This window comes from Scyliorhinus torazame, chromosome 4 (genome assembly GCF_047496885.1).
Source record: "Scyliorhinus torazame isolate Kashiwa2021f chromosome 4, sScyTor2.1, whole genome shotgun sequence".
In the NCBI taxonomy this organism is placed as follows: domain Eukaryota; kingdom Metazoa; phylum Chordata; class Chondrichthyes; order Carcharhiniformes; family Scyliorhinidae; genus Scyliorhinus; species Scyliorhinus torazame.
Window position 1 is genome coordinate 144,342,372 of NC_092710.1, and position 19,639 is coordinate 144,362,010.

Below are 19,639 nucleotides of genomic sequence, written 5' to 3' on the forward strand. Positions count from 1 at the left end.
TACCAGATTGCGGTTCACAATTCCAGCGGCGCAAAGCGGCGCCATTAGCCCACAGTATTCAGTGCAAGCTAGGGAATTCAGCCATTGCATCAAATGTGGCTTTAGGACATGGTTGACCACTACAACTTCGTCTTCAGTTTATTCTTTTTGATACTGCCATCACTTGATTCTGATATGAGGAACACTGTTCGAATGCCTGCTTTTCCCATCTCCCCATTGGGCAGCCTTGGGTATCTCTCTTCTTGCACAGACATATCCATTTTCTCATAATTGCCAGTATAGATCAGGTTCACAATAAAAATGCTACTTTATGCCAACATGGGTGGGATTCCCCCTCCCCTGCAGATGTTTTGCAGCGATGGAGACAGCCCGACATTGGCCGGCAGCAGGGTGCGCTGTCGACGGATTTTATCATTGTTCACATGCTCCGCTGCTGGGCAACTCATGTTGGGGGCTCACCTTCGGCAGGACGGAAGACACGCCGGATGGAATGGCTGGAAAAATGTCAGCCAATCTTAGATTTTGGTGCCTCTGCTTCCACATATTAGCGACACCCTGCTCGGGTGACCAGGGCTGAATTCTCTGTTTGGGAGACTATGGCCCCACGCTGGTGTGAAAACGGTGGTGTTTTACGCCAGGAGAACTGCTGCAAAACGGCCACCGATTCCCTGCTTCCCGTGGGGGGGGGGGGGGGGGGGGGGGGCATGGTCCAGCAGCGAGGCAGCAGAGAGCTCCCAGCTCTAGGTGCTGATATGGCCCGGAGCATTGCCAGGTCCGTGGCCGTACATGCGGACTCAGCCTGCGGACCCGAACCGCAAAGGTTGCACCCCCCTTTGGCTGCTCGGGCGCCTCGGACCGCCTCCCCCACAGTGCCCCCAGCCCCGATTGAAGCCCACCCTGCCCGACTTTGACAGCCCTGGACTGAGTCAGCGGCCACCACGCTGAGTTCACGATGGGTGAGACCATGAGAGTGCCACGCCGTCGGGAACTCGGCCAGTCGGGGATGGAGCATCGCGGAGCGGGTCTCAAGCAATGGCCTGAGGCCGTGGATACGGCATGCGGCGTGCTCCTCGACTACGCCGCTTTTCAGGGGGTGGAGCATCCGAAAACCGGCGCTGACCCCGATTTCGGTATCAAAACAGATTCTCCGCCCCGTCGCCAAACGCAATTTCGGAATCAGGGATCGGAGAATCCAGCCCCAGGTTCCCAATAATCAAAACCGGATCGGCAGGGCTCCATGATGATGCACATGTTGGGCACCAATGGCAGCAATCTGGGGAGGGGCAGTTGAAGGTAGGAGGTAAGGTGATGACGGGCACAATTCAGTGGAAACATTTCTAAGTGTAATTTTGGCCATGTTTGGTAGGGTGTTTTGTGTCGGCTGCATTGTCAAGCTCGCAGCCTGTATTCAACCAGACTTATTGCCAAAAATGAGCCACCCTCACCATCTTATTCGCCTGACTCGTGCCTCAGCTGCTAACAAGGGGAGCTGCTTATAAACACTCCCTCATCACTCACTACCAGTCAACACACAAGCATGGCAGTGCACAGACCTGCTCCTCGCTTAAGCGATGTCAACCTGATCAGGCTTTCCGATGCAGTGGATGAGAGGTGGGGCATCCTTGGGTTGGAGAACCAGCAGCAGGGTCACCAAAGCTGCCCTGGAGACAGAGGCAGTGGCTGTCAGTGCGGGCAGCATGACAAGGAGGATGGCTGTCCAATATCTGAAGATGCCAAACAGCCACAAACGAGCTGCAAGAGTAAGTTGCCACTTCTCGTCTGGCACAGTTCTGCCTGCCACCCCTCAATTTACCAAACACCCCCACTCCTCTCCCCCAATCCATTGGCTGATACCTCGCACCCTCCCAACATCTGATCTTCAAGCTTGTTCCTCAGAACCCTCTGGCTCCCACTAGTAGATCCCCTTCATGTCAAGGAGCGGTGCCCACCTATACCCCCTGAACAATCAAGTGTGCTGCTCACAGTGCGCTATTTTTGGCCCCGCAGGAGAAGATAGCCCATAATAAATGGGAAAGGTGCCGGGCGAGGGAGGAGTCCCAGCGATCGGAGTCCTCATCCTCTGAGGAACGGGCCCTGGAGATTGCGTGGTTGTCCGAGGAGAGAGCAGTGACTGACAGCGAGGTCGGCCTGTGCCAGAGAAGTGAAGATCCACGGACCCTTCACCCAGATGACCTCTATGTGCATTGTTGATGTATCACAAAATGATCCTCCCTCTCACTGACTACATGTCCATTCCCTTGCAGGATCAACATCTGATGGGGCCAGGCCATGTGGAGTCGTGCCCACCGAACCACCACCCCCCCACCCGCCCAACCCCGCCACCCAAGAGGCCATCTCGGAGGAGAGCTCCGAGGAGAACACCAGCGAGGCGTCACAGCTATTACACGCACCTTAACATAGAAACATAACAAATAGAAGCAGGAGGGTCCTTTCGGCCCTTCGAGCCTGCTCCGCTCTTCTTTATGTTCATGGCTGATCATCACGTTCAATACCCTGATCCTGCTTTCCCACCGTATCCCTTTATCCCCAAGAGCTATATCGAATTCCTTCTTGAAATTACACAACCTTTTGGTCTCAACTGCTTTGTGTGGTAGCGAATTCCACAGATTCACCACTCTCCTGAACTCAGTCCTAAAAGGTTTACCCCTTATCCTCAGACTATGATCACTAGTTTTGAATTCTCCCACCATCGGAACATTCTTTCTGGATCCATCCTGTCTAATCCTGTCAGAATTAAAAAGTTTCTATGAGATCCCCTCTCACTCTTCTAAACTCCAACGAATATAATCCTCCGATTTTATCTCTCCTCATATGACAGTCCCCCCACCCCAGGAATCAGTCTGGTAAACCTTCACTGCACTCCCTCCATGGCAAGCAAATGTTTCCTCAGATGAGGACACGAAAAATGTACACAACATTCCAGGTGTGGCCTCACCAATGCCCTATACAATTGCAGTAAAAAATCCCTATTCCTATACTCAAATCCTCTCAGTATGAAGGCCAACATACCATTTGCCTTTTTTACTGCCTGCTGTATCTACGCACTTACTTTCAGCGACTGATGCATGAAGACACCAAGATCTCACTGAGTATCCACCTCTCTCAATTTACACCCATTCAAATAATAATCTGTCTTTCTACTTTTGCTACTGAAGTGGATAACCTCGCATTTATCCATGTTATACTGCATCTGCCATACATGTACCCACTCACTCAGCCTGTCCAAATTCCGCTGAAGCATCTCTGCATCCTCCTCACAGCTCACCCTCCCACCCAACTTTATATCATCTGAAAATTTGAAGATCATACATTTAGTTCCCTCATCCAAATCATTAATATATAATGTGAACAGTTGGTGTCCTAGCACAGATCCCTGCGGTGCCCCACAAATCACTGCCTGTCAATCAGTGAAAGACCCATTTATTCCAACGTTTTGCTTCCTGTCTGCTAACCAACTTTCTATCCATCTCAAAACACCACCTGCAATCCCATACACTTTAACTTTACATAGTAATCTGCTATGTGAGACCTTGTCAAAAGCCTTCTGAAAGTCTAAATAAACCACATCTACAGGTGCACCCTGGTCAACTCTCCTGGTTACATCTTCAAAGAATTCTCGTAGATTTGTCAAGCATGATTTTCCTTTTGTAAATCCATTCTGACTTTGTCTGATTACATCACTGCTTTCCAAATGCTGTGCTATTAAATCCTTGATAATGGACTCCAGCAACTTCCCTACTAATGGCATTAGGTTCACCTGTCTATTGTTCCCTGTTTTCTCTCTACCGCCCTTTTTGAATAGTGGCGTTACATTCACCACCCTCCAATCTGTAGGAACCATTCTGGAGTCGAAAGAATTTAGGAAAATGACCACCAATGGATCGACTATTTCCACGGCCAATTCCTTAAGTACTCTGGGATGAGGTTTGTCAGGCCCTGTAGATTTGTCTGCCATCAGTCCCATTAATTTCCCCAAAACTATTTCTTTATTAATACTAATTTCCTCAATAAAACTGGTTTTTCTCAGAACTTCCGGTACATATCTTCCTTTGTGAAGCAAAGGAGAAATTGAGTTCCTCAGCCATTTCTTTGTTCCCTGTTGTGAATTCCCCCGTTTCTGACTGCAAGGGGCCTACATTAGTTTTTACCAATCTTTTTGTCTTTACGTACGGATAGAAAGTTTTACAGTCAGTTTTTATGTTCCCTGCTAGTTTACCTTCAAATTGTATTTCCCCTTCTTAATCAATCCCTTCAGGAGGAAGCACTGAAGCACATCCCGGAGCATGCCACCTAGGATACTATGGCAGTTTCCAGTTTTCATGAAACCACCCCCCTCCTGACACTGCCGCATCGAAAGGGCAGCGGGCAGAACAGGGTGGCACAGCGATGCCTGTGACACTGGTAGGTCGGCTGGTGCCCTCCAGCTCCAGTCCCTCCAGAGGACATCTGCCAAGGGCATCAAAGGCCACACGGCGTGGAATGCAGCAGGCTGCCTCTATCTCTGATGTGCATCCTGAGGGAACACCTAGACACAGCACTAGATCACAGAAGATCGAGAAGAGTGAGGAGCACTCTATCTAGAACTATGGGAAATGGAACCTGACACATTAAATGTTCACCATTAAAATAACTCACACCTGGTGCATGTGAAGCCTCTGTCCCTTTAATCTTCACAGCGGGCCTTCCAACACCCCCAACCCCTGTTCCCCCCTACTCACCCCCATTCCTTCCCCCCACCCCTGGCACAGTGGTCCAAGATCAAAAGCCCCCAAAGCAAACCTCGCCATGAGAGTGGGTGTCAATGCACAGTCAGCAGAAAGACAGGAATCAGACCATCACTCTCCTGCCTTGTATAGTGACCCATTGACAGTGCCAACATAGGCCCGTCACCCTTGAGTGACGTTGCACAGACCCTTGGAGAGGGGGAACAGGGGCGGGATTCTCCGAGCCCACGCCAGGTCGGAGAATCCCCGGGGAGCCGTGCAAATCCGGCCATGCCGCTCCGGCACCGGGACGTGATTCTGCGGGGAGCGGAGAAACGGCGCGATTGGCGCCGACATGGTCGACGCGGCACTGGTCGCGGGTGGCTCTATGTGGCCCCCACGCTGATTCTCGGCCCCGGATACGCCGAGTGGCCGTACAAAAAAACCCGAATCCTGCCGCCGCCATTCTTACGTGGTTTTACTTGGCGGGACCTCGGCGTGAATGGATCCGGAGGCGGCCTGGTGGGGGAGTGGGGTCTGACCCCGGGGGGGGCCTCTGCTGTGGCCTGGCCCGCGATCGGGGCCTATCGATCGGCTGGCCAGCCTCTCGGGCTGGGGGCCTCCTTTGTTCCGCGCCGGCCCCTGTAACTCTACGCCATGTTGCGTTTGGGTCAGCACGGAGAAGGGAGCCAACGCGAGTGCGCTGCAATCGCGCCGGCCCTACTGCACATGCGCGCGTTGGCGCCGGCCCCACTGCACATGCGCAGATTTGCGGCGCCGATCTGACGCCGGGATTAGCAGCTGGAGCAGTGTGGGTCACTCTAGTGCCGCGTTAGCCCCCTGTAGGGGTCAGAATTGCTGCTCCTGAGGCCATGTTGATGCCGTCGGGAAACGCAACAGCGGTTATGATGGCGTCAACACTTAGCCTCTAGATCAGAGAATCCCGCCCAGGGTGTTCGGGGAGAGAGCGGTGGGATGGGGCGGAAGGTATGTGGGGGAGAATGAGCAGGGGGGAATTCGGGGGGGGGGGGGAATGGGAATGGGGAATGTATTTGTTGAGCCTGTCAGCAGCAAATGAAGGGCAAAAATCAGACTCTGACCAGTGACTCTGAAAGAGCAGGAAAATTGGTAACGAATAGTTAACTTGAGGCGCACATGTGAGACCATGACAAGGATCAAGGGAAAGGCTGCTGAGGTTTGGGAATCAAGCCATGAGAATCTGAGCAGACGAGCAGGTTCGCGCCGGGCGCCAGCACTAGTAGACCCAGGCCAGAAACTGGAGTACAAGGCGCGAGGCCCCAAATCAAGCCACCCGGAGCTGATGACCAAAGGAGTGGACCCAGGCCAGCAACAGGTGCGTGACGATGCCCAACTTAAGAGAGCGGCTTGGCAGCCATGATGGGTGAGACAGATTGCCTTGAAGAGGTGAGTGACATGTTGAGAATGGGAGCGTGTGAGGGGTAGGGGGAGACAGTGAGGGATGAGTGGTGGGGGAAGAGTGTGAGGATGTGGGGGGAGGAGAGTCTGTAAAGGGGTTGGGTTTCAGGCTTGCAGGGAGGGTGTATGAGGACCCGTTTGCATTATGGAGGGAGGGATAGTTTGTGATGGACTGGCGGGGAGGGAGAGCTGGAGGGGGGAATGGGAAGGAGGGGAGTAGAGTGAGTGCAGATTCACGATCAGAATCACAGCTTCATAGTTAAAAGATGAATCCCATTTCTGCAGAGCTTGCACCTGATAAAAATGTGGGATTGACTGTGCAAATGCCTGCTCTTTTAGATACTTGATTAGCTTTGTAAAATCAAGATCAATATCTTTTGCATTGTGAAGCGACATTATCAATCTGCAGTGATCAACTTGTGTATTCTTATGGCTTCCACATTTTTATTCTGTGGGGTGGAGATGGGTGGGGTCAGGAGCAGTGTGAGATTGTTGGGGGGGGGGGAAATTAAAGTGAGCGCGGTGCCCCATGAACTGTAAATCCACCTCTGATCCCTGGGTCCTCGATCTGGAGGAAGACCCGCCACTGTCTGCTTAACCACCTGATGGGCAGAAGACGTGCTAGGGCAGGGCTCCCGCTGCCTTTTCGGGCAGCGGGTGAGTCACCTGCCAAGAATGGAAGATTCCACCCCAGGACTTGATGGATATAGAAGGTGCACCCCTGGTGCTTTACTTCCTGTACACCTATTGTGGTGAATGTATTATACCAATAATCCACCACTGTATCAGTAGCATGCTTTGCCTTTGTATTTGCATCTATGCTGTGTTGTTGCCCTTGTGGGCTCCATCTATGGGCCATTGTATGGCATCATCCATCGGGGAACATGTTGAGACATGCATGGGCTCCGCCCATGGCTCCTCCCCTTAAGGGGTGTATAAAGATCAGTCGACCTGTAGGCGGCGCACAATATTGTCTCAGTCGCAGGCAGGCACTGTTCTAAGTTGATTAAAGCCACGGTTTACCTTTACTCTTTGTGGTGAATGTATAATTACTGATAATTCACCAGTGCACTGTGTTATGTCATTAACCCTGTGGGCTCTACCTATGGGCCATTGTGTGGCTTCACCCACAGGGGATATGTTGGGGCATGTACGGGCTCCGCCCATGGCTCCACCCCTTTACAGGAAGTATAAGAGCTGCTGACCTGCGGGGCTGCCTTCAGTGTTGTACCGGTCACAGGCAGGCTCAGTTCTAAGCTGATTAAAACCACGGTTTACTTCTCCACCTGTCTTCGAGTGAATTGATGGTCGCATCAATTAAATCAGCTTAAAATACTACAATGGAATCAGCCCTCAAACCTGACAGACTGGAACTCGATCCACAGGCCGCGGAGGCAAAATAAAATTTTTCACATTTACTTTGATGCTTCAAGGCCTATCTCGCCGCGTCGTCTACACCATCTGTCACTGACGAACAGAAGCTGAGCCTCCTCCACGCACGGGTGAGCCATCGCATTTCTGTCCAGCTCGACGAAGCCGCTTCCTATACAGAAATGGTCCTGCAGCAGGGGCCCCCCGAACGCAGGAGTTAGGCTCCTGAGGTTGCACTGGAAGTCAAGTCCCAAAAGGAGAGGAGAGCAGAGGTCTGGGAGCACATATAGTTGAAAATTAGCGTACTCAGCGCCCTGTATCGCGAGGGTTGCAGTAGTGCACCCTTGGATTTGCACCGAGTGCGACCCAGAGGCGAGGGATATGGTTTGTTGCGTCGGGAATATTGGGAGCGAGCAGCTCTACTCGAATGCCTCTATGTGCGGCCTGTGAACAAGGTATACACGCGACACGTCTTCACCACTCGCCGCCAGCGCCCCGGGGAGTCGCTAGATGATTACCTAGGCGACCTCAAAGCCCTCGCGCGCAATTGTAACTACCAGACCGTTACGGCCACTCAGCACATGGAGCTCGCCGTCTGAGACGTTTATGTGGCGGGGGTCCGTTCGAACTAGGACACTTCACCAAGGTCTGCCTGGCCAGGTCTAAGAAATCGAACTCACAGACCCGATCCACAGACTCACAGGCCCGCAGACCCCGCAAGGTGGCAGCCTGTCTGCCGACTCTGCCTCTGCATAACATGTTCGACTCATGGGGGTCGCCATCTTGGCCATCCTTCCCTACGCGGCCAGCCATGGGCGATCCATGGGGCCCGCCATCTTCCTCACCGCCCGCCACGCTCGACCAACGCGGGCCGCCATCTTGGCCACCATCTGGTACGCCGCTTGATGCGTACGACCTACACGGACAGCCATCGCGGGGCCGACCCAGCACCTCCGATCACGCCGCCGGCTACCCACACCTCAGCGCGGTCACCCTGGACCAGTCGCGACCTAAGCACCTCCGGAGCTCCATGATGGCCGTCCAGGTTAACGGGTACGAGACACCTTGCCTTTTCGACTCCGGGAGTACAGAGAGCTTCATTCACCCGCACTTCTATCGACCGGATAAGGCCCATCTGGTAAAGACATCCCGGCTCTTTGAACGCCTCAGTATCGATTTCAAAGGGCCCCTCCCCTCCAATAACTGCAACACGTACTTCCTTAACATCATAGATGAGTTCTCCCGCTTCCCATTTGCCATCCCCTGCCCCGATATGACCACCCCCACTGTCATTAAAGCCCTGCATAGTGTCTTCATCCTGTTTGGTTTCCCCAGCTATGTCCACAGCGACAGGGACTCGGCGTTCATGAGCGACGAACTGCGTCAGTACCTGCTCAGTAAGGGCATTGCCTCGAGCAGGACTACCAGTTATAACCCCAGGGGAAACAGGCAGGTGGAGAGGGAGAATGCAACGGTCTGGAAGACCGTCCTTCGGACCCTGCGGTCCAGGAATCTCCCAGTTTCTCACTGGCAGGAGGTCCTCCCCGATGCGCTCCACTCGATTAGCTCCCTCCTTTGCACGGCCACAAACCAGACTCCTCATGACCGTTTGTTTGTTTTCCCCAGGGGAGCTACCTCAGGGGCCTCGCTTCCACCCTGGCTGATGACACGGGGTCCAGTCCTCCTCTGAAAACATGTTCGGAGCCATTAGACTTACCACCTGGTAGAGAGGGTCCAGCTCCTGCACTCCAACCCACACTATGCGTATGTCGAACACCCCGATGGCCGGCAAGATACCGTCTCCCTCCGGGACCTGGCGCCCGCAGGCTCCACACCACTCCCACCACCGCATCCCCCACACTATGTCCCGTCCAACCTCCCATGTTCAGCGCCCCCTCCCCTATATGGTTCCTGTGCTCCCTCCCACCCGCCGCACCGGTCCACAGGAATGAAGTTCCGGAAGAGCCGCTCCCGGAGTCCACGCCAGTGCCCACTCCGGACCCACTTCCATAGCCACCCGAAGCGGCTGCAACACCAGTGCTCCGGCGGTCGCAACGTACGTTCTGGGCACTGGACCGACTGAATCTATGAGCCCGTCACCCCCGCCGGACTTCATTTTTAAACAGGGGGTGAATGTGGTGAATGTATAATTACTGATAATTCACCAGTGCACTGTGTTATGTGATTAACCCTTTGGGCTCTACCTATGGGCCATTGTGTGGCTTCACCCACAGGGGATGTGTTGGAGCATGGACGGGCTCCGCCCATGGCTCCACCCCCTTTACGGGAAGTATAAGAGCTGCTGACCTGCGGGGCCGCCTTCAGTGTTGTACCGGTCACAGGCAGGCTCAGTTCTAAGCTGATTAAAACTATGGTTTACTTCTCCACGTGTCTTCGAGTGAATTGATGGTCACATCACTCTTGTCTCGAGTGAATTGATGGTCGCATCACCTATGGCAGGTGGTAAGAGCGGGAGAGTTTTCTGGTCAGCCAGACCCATGTAGCTGCAGGGCAACCGAATCACCCAGTTAAATGACACCACACACAAGCTCTTAATGGCTCCGTGGCAAGTGTCCTTCTCAGTTCGACGGATTGCAAGAGAGAGAGATTAAATAAAAGCACAAGTTAAATGCAATTGGAAGCTAACCATTAATTTGATTATATACCTGAGTGAGTTTGGTCTTGGGCATTAAGGGAGTTGCTTGCTCTGTCTTCAAAGGGTTAGTTTCATCCTTTGTTTCTTTGCATGCACTCGAACAGACTCCCAGCTAGTTCAAAGATATTTCAAGGGAAGGAAAACCTCAGGTCCTCGCTGCCCACCTGTCCCCTGCCCCCCATCCCCTCATTCCCCCACCCATTTCCTCCATCCCCACTTCAAGGAATGAGTTGGGAAACAACCCTCCTGTGTTAACACATTTCCCACAGTCTCTCTACTTGGGCGAGATTCTCCAACCCCCCGCCGGGTCGGAGAATCGCCGGGGGCTGGCGTGAATCCCGCCCCCGCTGGTTGCCGAAGTCTCCGGCACCGGATATTCGGCAGGGGCGGGAATCGCGCCGCGCCGGTTGGCGGGCCCCCCCGCACGATTCTCCTGCCCGGATGGGCCGAAGTCCCGCCGCTAAAATAGATTAAACCACCGACCTTACCGGCGGGACAAGGCGGCGCGAGCGGGCTCCAGGGTCCTGGGGGGGGTGCGGGGTGATCTGGCCCCGGGGGGTGCCCCCACGGTGGCATGGCCCGCGATCGGGGCCCACCGATCTGCGGGCAGGCCTGTGCCATGGGGGCACTCTTTCCCTTCCGCCTTCGCCACGGTCTCCACCATGGCGGAGGCGGAAGAGACTCCCTCCAATGCACATGCGCGGGAATGCCGTCAGCAGCCGCTGACGCTCCCGTGTATGTGCCGCCTGGAGATGTCATTTCCGCGCCAGCTGGCGGGGCACCAAAGGCCTTTTTCGCCAGCTGGCGGGGCAGAAATTCGTCCGGCGCCGACCTAGCCCCTTAAGGTTGGGGCTCGGCCCCATTCCGCACCTTTGGGGCGGAATGCCCGACTGATTTGCGCCGTTTTGGGCGCCAGTCGGCGGACATCGCTCCGTTTCCGGAGAATTTCGCCCCAGATCTTTGTGGAGCTGTAGTTTGACATGAGCTTCCTGAATTTGCTTGAATACACTTCTTGAGTTTCACTGGAACTCCCTGGCGCACACTGGGTGGAAAAAAGAATTGTTTGAATTACGACTTCACCTGTGCTGAGTGAGCAAGCAAAATGGAATCAGCAGTTTTGGTCTGACTCACATTGGTTGGTTTGACTGGCCTAGTAGCTAAAAATAGGTTCATGTCTTGTTTACACTTGTCTCTGCCAAGGTTTGTTTTCCCCCCAGAGGTCTGTGTTGTTGAACTGATTGCCCTGTGGCAAAACAGGAAACTAAACAGGAGTGCAAGCTCTTGAGGTGAAGCTTGTGAAGGGGGGTTGGGGAGGGGAGGGGGAGGGGGGTGGCGGTGATATGAGGGTATGTAAAGAGGGAGGAAGATGAAAACTGATGACCCGATAATGAGTGACAGGAAGTTCTGAAAGCGAATAATTATTAGGCTGTCAGGTAACATGAAACCAAATCTTGGTACGGCTGCCTGACTTCCTGCTAATGAATGGTATTGACTGAATGGTCAGTCATTCCGACCATCAATATTAATGACTGATATCCTCGTCCGGATAAGCACTCTTTTAAAAAATCTCACAACATCTTGACTTGAATCAAACAAGTAGACAGGCTCACCGGTTAAGCAATAAGTCAGTTAAAAAGATAACAAAAATATGCAAAGGAAATCAGAGATCAGCTACATTTGGTTATTTAGAAATGTCAGTACTTGGTTCAAATTGTATACATACTATTAAAAATAAAGCATTTTCTGTACTGACTATTTGTCAAGTGGGGCAATTGGGGTTTCCTTATGCATATATGAAATGTAACTTATGAATGAGCAAAAGTTTTGTCAAATTTAGTCAGTAAATGTCACCAGGCATATTGAGTGATAATCAACTGGAAGTGACTTATTATCACTGTTACTAGAAATCAACTTTCATGGCTTAAAGCTCCATTACCTGTGGGGAATTCACCACCCTTTTCTATGGCTTTATATCCACATATGGGTTGGGGTGCAGAGGTTTCCTAATGACTCTTTCCCTGCACAACACTGAGGATTGGGGGTCGTTTTGTGAGTAAGAGATGGCTATTGCTGATAAAACCAATAGGTAATTGGTTTTTATATGTCAATCCTTTGACTGGAGAGTTTCCTGTTGTACTGAGCCTTATGACGAGACCTCGTTTGAAGAGCCATAAAAAGATTTATCAGTCAAGCAACAATAGCTTGCATTTCTGTGGTGTTCAGGAAGACATGTCAAAGCATTTTACAGAGTGGTGGAAAACAGTGGAGAGTAAGCACGAGGGACAGGGCCCAGTTTTCAAGCAAGAATTTTCAGGATTTTGAAAGCAGGTCCTACAATCAGATGACAATGCATTCAGGCAAGAAAATCTAAAGCGTAACTCAGGAATATAAAGAAATACCATGTGAAAGCTGTGAGGCCGTCATTTCTGTCTGCAATTTGGAGTCGATCTGGGCTGGGGGGAAAAGGGGCTGTGGGGAGGGTCTGGGGAGGGGGGAGGGGAGGGGTGGTTGGACAGAGGAGTTTTGGGCAGCCATTTCTTAAAAATGTTTTTTCCAAAACTTTTGTCATGTTGTTTTTGCTTTTTTGTTAAATATGTGTTCTCACTTCTGAGTACATCTTTTTTGGTCAGAACAGATAAAATTCAGAAATGGACTGGAACGCTGAACGGAACGGAAGTATTTACAAGATTTCAGCAGAACAGGAGGGTTTAAGAAAAACAAAATGTGCAAAAAGATATTCACAGTGCAAACACTCATGGAAGTTAAGAGTGGCAAGGCATCTAATTTCAAAATGTAGTAGTTGGTAAATCTAGTTTGCATTAATAATGAGGCTGCTTTTTGAAGATCCTGAACAATATTTCTTTGCTAAGGTGGTAAAAAAAAATGAAAGACATATTGTAAGGCCCCTCCTGTTTAAATCCTGTTTGTTCTCTGTTTTCGCCTTTCTTTTATTTTTGCTGTTATTATTTTTGTCCATGGACGATTAATGGACCTGTGCCTTTAATTTGCGGACATGGGGCGGGATTCTCCGACCGATTCAGAAAATGGCGAGGACTGGCGTGATGCAATGGGCCCCGGGGCCGCCCCAATTCTCCGGGCCGGATGGGCCGAAGTCCCGCCGGCGTGACGCGTAAATCAAATCACCTATTTAACCCCGTCAACCAGTCGTGATGGCTGATGCCGGCCAGCGTGAAGGTAGGGGTTGGCATGGGGCGGCCGCTTGAGAAGTGACGGCATGGCCGCAGGTGGTGGGGGGGTCGCAGGAGCCGTTGGAGTGTGTGTGCTAGGGGGGGAGTGACTGGGGGGGAGGGTCTGGGGGGAGGATCTGGGGGGGAAGGGCTGGGGGGAGCGGCTGTGGGGGAGGGGCTGGGGGAAAATGGGCTGGGCGAGGGGTTGTGGGGAGGGGGATGGGGCTGGGGGGGGTGGGGCTGGAGGGGCTGGCGGTGAGGGGATGGGGAGGGGCTGGGGGGCTGTAGGGCTGGGGTGAGGGGCTGGGGGCAGAGGCTGGGGGGAGGGGAGGGGCTGTGGGGGACGGGCTTAGGGTGTTGGGGGGAGGGTCTGGGGGAGGGGCTCAGGAGGGCTGGGGGGGTAGCTGGGGGGAAGGGGCTGTGGGGATGGGCTGGGGGGGAGGGTAGGGGCTGGGGGAGGGGCTGGGGGGAGGGGCTGGGGGGATGGGCTGGAGTGGAGCAGCTGGGGATGGAGGGGCTGGGGGGCTGGGGCAGGGGGGATGTACCCACTCACTCAGCCTGTCCAAATCCCACTGAAGCATCTCTGCATCCTCCTAACAGCTCACGCTCCCACCAGCCTGGGCTGGTTTCAACTAAAGATTGACCTGTGACTCTCTGGCAAAGCAGGCTGCATGAAGTTGTCTCAAGTTCCCACCAGCAGGTTCCAGAGGGTTGTGCTGCCTTTAATTCAAACAGGCAGATTCCAGAACGATTTGGCTGATATCAGTGATGACTCAGGTTGACTGACTTGGCTAGTGGCCAATGGATGAACCAAAAAGGCTACAATCTGCGCAGTCACTGGTGGTGATTGGATATTGTCTCTGTGGAATATTCTTTAGAGCCACGTGGTTCCATTTTTACTTACAGTTTGAATCCTGGCAGTGGAGGTGAAATACCCAGCTGAATTCTCTCCAGGAAAAATGGCTGCTAAGCCTATGCATGAAAGGATACAGTGAACTCTTTCTCTCCAATAAGCCTGTGGGTGTTTGTTTCCTGAAAACAGGGCCTGGAGGAGAACCGACGAGCTGAGAGCATAGTCTGGGGAAACAAAGTCTTTGTCTCCCCGAGAAAAGTGTGAGTTCAATGTTGTAAAAACTGCAGGAACACCAATACGGGCTGCAAAATTTGAAACTTTAAACCTCGCTTATACTGGGAAGAAGATGCACTGAAGAAATCATGAACTGAAGCAAGGACTTTTATCTTTTGTCCTTAACACTTATTATTTTACCCCTTTCTACCCCTCTGTGTGTGTCTGCCTTGTGTGTGGGTGGGGGTCGAGGGTGGGACAGTTAAAATGGGGGTAATAGTAGGTTATCTTGCCATTATTCTGTTATAATCACCACATAGCTCATCTTTATTTCTGTTGTAAAGAAACATTAATTCTGTTTCAACCTACAAACCTGGGCAGCCAAGGGCCAAAATCATCGGGAATTTTATGTGAATTATTGGCTGATTCACTTGTGTTGGGGACTCCGGGGTCTGTGGGGCTGGAATTGACCGTGCACTAGCCCAGGGTGTCATAACAGTATGATGAAGGCGAGCAGGCATCAGAAAGAATAGTGGTTGTTTAACCCATGGAATACAAAGCTAGCAATGATGGAGAAATGATTTAATTGGATCCAGGCCAGCGGGAAGTCGGTTGCAACTGTTGCAAGGACCCCTGAAGCCAGCTTCCACCATAGCTGACACTGCCAATGTCAGGCAAGGTCACCAGCTCCTTCAATCTTTCTACCTCTTCCTGTTTCACAGCCGGCATAGGGATCATTTACAGCATCACCTAAAGTTGCCAGCCTCGGTATCAAACAAATGAGTGATGTACTGCCCAGTGTGGCCTGTATTTCAATTATAGTTTTACATTGAGTAACAACAGCAGCACAAATTCATAGAATTATAGAAAGTTTACGGCACTGACAGGGGCCGACTGCATCTGCCTCAGGCAAAAAAAAAGGCCTAATCCCACTATCTGACAAAGAACAAAGAAAAGTACAGCACAGGAACAGGCCCTTCAGCCCTCCAGGCCTGCGCCGACCATGCTGCCCGTCTAAACTAAAATCTTCTACACTTTTGGGGTCCATATCCCTCTATTCCCATCCTATTCATGTATTTGTCAAGATGCCCCTTAAACGTCACTATCATCCCTGCTTCCACCACCTCCTCCGACATTTGGTCCATGGTCCTGCAGATTACGACACATGAGGTGCATATCCAGACACCTTTTAAATGAGTTCAGGGTTCCTGTCTCAATATCCTTTCAAGCAGTTAGTTCCAGAAACCCACAATGCTCTGGGTGAAAATGTTTTTCCTCATTTCCCCTCTAATCTTTCTACAAATTATTTTAAATCTATGCCAAAAGTACAGTGAGGCATTTATGGGGCCCAGCTCCTTTTTCTCATCCCTAGCTCTATCATTAGTTCCTCATTGCCCAGCTCTGTGACTGATCTGCCACTACCTCTTCCAACTCAGTAAATACATCCTCTGCACTGGGTTTCGCTGATAGCGTGCTTGCAAACTTTGGCCAGTGACACACAGGGTGCTTTTTTTAAATGTCTACTGGATTTATTAGTGCAGACCTACCAAGACAGAAAGGTTAACTCCCTGACATAAGTTCAAACAGAGTTTGCGCTTCCTGATACTGGAGTAGATTTTTTTTTACTATTCGGCACAAAGCTCAATGTGGCATATTGGAACATAGGAACATAGGAGTAGGCCATTTGGCGCCTCGAACCTGCTCCATCATTCAAGTAAAGCGTAGTTGATCTTCTACCTCAATGCCATTTTCCTGCACAATCCCATATCCCTTGATACCTTTAATATCTGTAAATCTATCAATTTCTGTCTTGAACATGCCTAATGACATCGTTTTACACTTTCCCAGGTTTCTTTTTCAATGAGATGCCCTGAAGGAGAAGAAAAGGACTTGCATTTATCTAGCATCTTTCACAATCTCAGGATATGCCAAAGTGCTTTACGGGCCATGGAGTGCTTTGCTGATTGCAGCCATTGTTGTAATGTGGGGAAATGCGGTAGTCAATGTGTGCAAACAAGGCCGCAAACAGCAATAAGGTGCATGTCCAGGTTATCCACTTTAATGGTGTTGGTTCAGCAACAAATATTAGCCAGGACACTGTGGAGAACTCTATGGCTTTCCCTCAAATATGTGCACCTGAATGTCTCATCTGAAAGATGACACCTCTGATCATGCTACATTCTCTCAGTATTGTACTGTGGCTTGGCCTGATTGTGAGCGCAAACCCCACAACAGTATATGGCACCAGAAGAAACATCAGCCGGGCTGTAAAGAGTGTGTGTGGGGTCGGCATGTGTGAATTGGCCCGGTTAACACATAATGCTACAAACGGAATATTCGACTTCAAAGTCAAGTTAGGGACTCTTGTCTTTGCAGCTTCCTTGTGATGTAGGTATTCTACAGAGTACTGAACTTGGTTGCTGCCTCCTGTCAGACCTGCTACACTGTTGTCTTTTAAGGAATATGAGAAAAACAATTACCTTCCATGCCAAATGTAATACAGTCCTTGGGCCTGGAACCTTGCGGATTTACACACAGCACAGGTTTAAAGCGGGCTGTCAAAGGCATGCGCAGCCGCATGGCTGCCTTGCTGGCTGTTGTAATGGTGTTGCATTCCCGACTACCCCGACCCCACAGCCCACCTCCTGGCCATCTCCCACTACTCCCCCCAGTCCTGGCAGAATCCCCCCCCCCCCGGCCGGCGGCACAACTGTCCGCAAAGTATGGCGGTGCTGGACACTGTCCATACTCCCTCTCTCTCTCTCAGCAGCCACCATGTTCAGGTTCACGATTGTTGAAAGCACACGTGGCCCGCGCCATCGGGAACTCAGCCTACTAATGATATGCGAATGGTGTTGCAGCTACGTGCGGTGTGCGTTGCATTGATGCTGCTGTCGAGGAGGTGGAGCATCGCAATTTGGCGTCAAACCGGCACCTGCCGCGATTTTGGCGTACAAGCTATTCTCAGCCTGATCACATGCCCCGATTTCGACATCGACCAACGGAGAATCCCACCCCATTTGTTTTTCAGCTTGGGGAGATGAGGTCACTGCTGGTTGGAGCCAAGGAATGCTGACAGACATTTTGAAAAGCATTACAGAAGCATTTTTTTGGCGAAGGTTTGGGGAGAGGAGTTGAATTCTGGGGCGAAATTCTCCCCCAACGGCGCGATGTCCACCGACTGGCGCCAAACACGGCGCCAATCAGACGGGCATCGCGCCGGCCCAAAGGTGCGGAATGCTCCGCATCTTTGGCGGCCTAGCCCCTCAATGTTGGGGCTCGGCCGACGCCAGAGGGATTTCCGCCCCGCCAGCTGGCGGAAATGGCGTTTGTTGCCCCGCCAGCTGGCGCGGAAATGCGGCGCATGCGCGGGAGCGTCAGCGGCCGCTGACAGTTTCCCTGTGCACGCGCGGGAGCGTCAGCGGCCGCTGTCAGTTTCCCACGCATGCGCAGTGGGGAGAGTCTCTTCCGCCTCCGCCATGGTGGAGGCCGTAGCGGAGGCGGAAGTTAAAGAGTGCCCCCACGGCACAGGCCCGCCCGCGGATCGGTGGGCCCCGATCGCGGGCCAGGCCACCTTGGGGGCACCCCCCGGGGTCAGATCGCCCCACGCCCCCCCCCCCCCCCAGGACCCCGGAGCCCGCCCACGCCGCCTGGTCCCGCCGGTAAATACCAGGTTTGATTTACGCCGGCGGGACCAGGCAATTTCTGGGCGGGACTTCGGCCCATCCGGGCCGGAGAATCCAACGGGGGGTCCCGCCAACCGGCGCGGCCCGATTCCCGCCCCCGCCCAATCTCCGGTACCGGAGACTTCGGCGGGGGCCGGATTCACGGCGGCCTACGGCCATTCTCCGACCCGGCGGGGGGTCGGAGAATGACGCCCCTGATCTGTCTGATGCTGAGTCCACAATTCTTCCACAGTAAGGTAGATTGAGAGCTGCGCATTTCTTGTTGTTTAATGGGAAATTGAGTATTAGTGTTTAAGGGGTGATTATAAGCTGTTCTTTTCAGGTTGAAGTTAACATGTTAATAATGTATTCATAATAAAGTTTTGTTTTAAAAATACCAAATCCCTACTTCTTCATGCAATCACTCCTGGAGGGAATCATTCTTTCCACACAGTCTTACAAATAAACTAAAATATTTGGGTTTCGGTCCAGGGTCCTAGCCACTGTTGGGATCTGGTCTGGCATCGTAATATTGTGCCTGGCTAAGCCTGGCTATATACCTATTCTATTAATATTCCTGCAGTATCTTAGAAGCTCTATCTGATCATTTGATAATTCTGAGTCGGTCTACTCTCTAGCACTGTCTGCTGATGTAGATTCGGAAAATGTTTGATCTCAAACTAAACATTTTGAGTTATACAAAAGTTGAATATTTTTCAAGCCTAATCGATTGTAAAGGGTAATAAACTGTGCACTTAGCTATGGTGACAATTCTGGCTAGTCATGAATTAATACATTCACAGTAACTGGAGACAATGGTAAATACAAAGTAGCAGGATACATTGAAGAATGTAATCCAGCAGTAAGTGGCTGTTATTTATATTGAGTAAAAGGTGTTCCTTTTAGTCTCAACTCTAAAAGTGGTCTGAAATTCCATGTTTACAGGTTTTGGGGATTGTAGTTAATGAACAAATCTGTTTCCTGTGGTTGTTTGCGAGAAACTGATAATGCCTTGACCAGCCTAAAGTGTCAGTCAACTGGAAATTGTAAACAGAAAAGACAGGTACCTACCCGATATATCCTCCATTAATATTCACAGGGTACCATTGAAAGAGTTAGAAACAGTACAGCTTGATCAATACTTGACTTCTGCTGTAGGAATTACCAGACAAACTCAGTGTCCATTGTTCAGGCAAGCTATCAGTCGCTTATCTGAATGTTGTGCGTTGACGCAAGGAAGACATCCTGGAGCAATATACCAGACCTCTGAGGAAATCACGCCTCCTTTTCCTCCTCTTATCAGCCAGCCCCTGTGTGAGGAGTGGTTGCCTCAGAGTTATTTGGAAGGAAAACATTCCTTTATTTGATTGCCTATTGCAGGTGCTTTGGAATGTGAGCTACTTCATGCAAGTTATGTGTGGAAAGAGGACATACAATTCATTGGTGACAAAACTTGTTCACACTAGTTTTTATTTAGGAACAATAACCCTAAAGATAAAAACATCCTCAAGCTAAAATACTGCCAATTCTTA

General features: G+C 51.4%; 1 long non-coding RNA gene across 1 annotated transcript in view; it reads right to left on the reverse strand.

The window, feature by feature from the left end:
* Positions 1 to 19,338, reverse strand: part of LOC140411653 (uncharacterized) — a 45,638-nt gene extending 26,300 nt beyond the window's left edge. The window contains exon 1 of the long non-coding RNA XR_011940931.1: positions 19,179 to 19,338. This is a non-coding gene — a long non-coding RNA (uncharacterized lncRNA). The remainder of the gene's footprint in view (positions 1 to 19,178) is intronic.
* Positions 19,339 to 19,639: the final 301 nt, after the last annotated feature.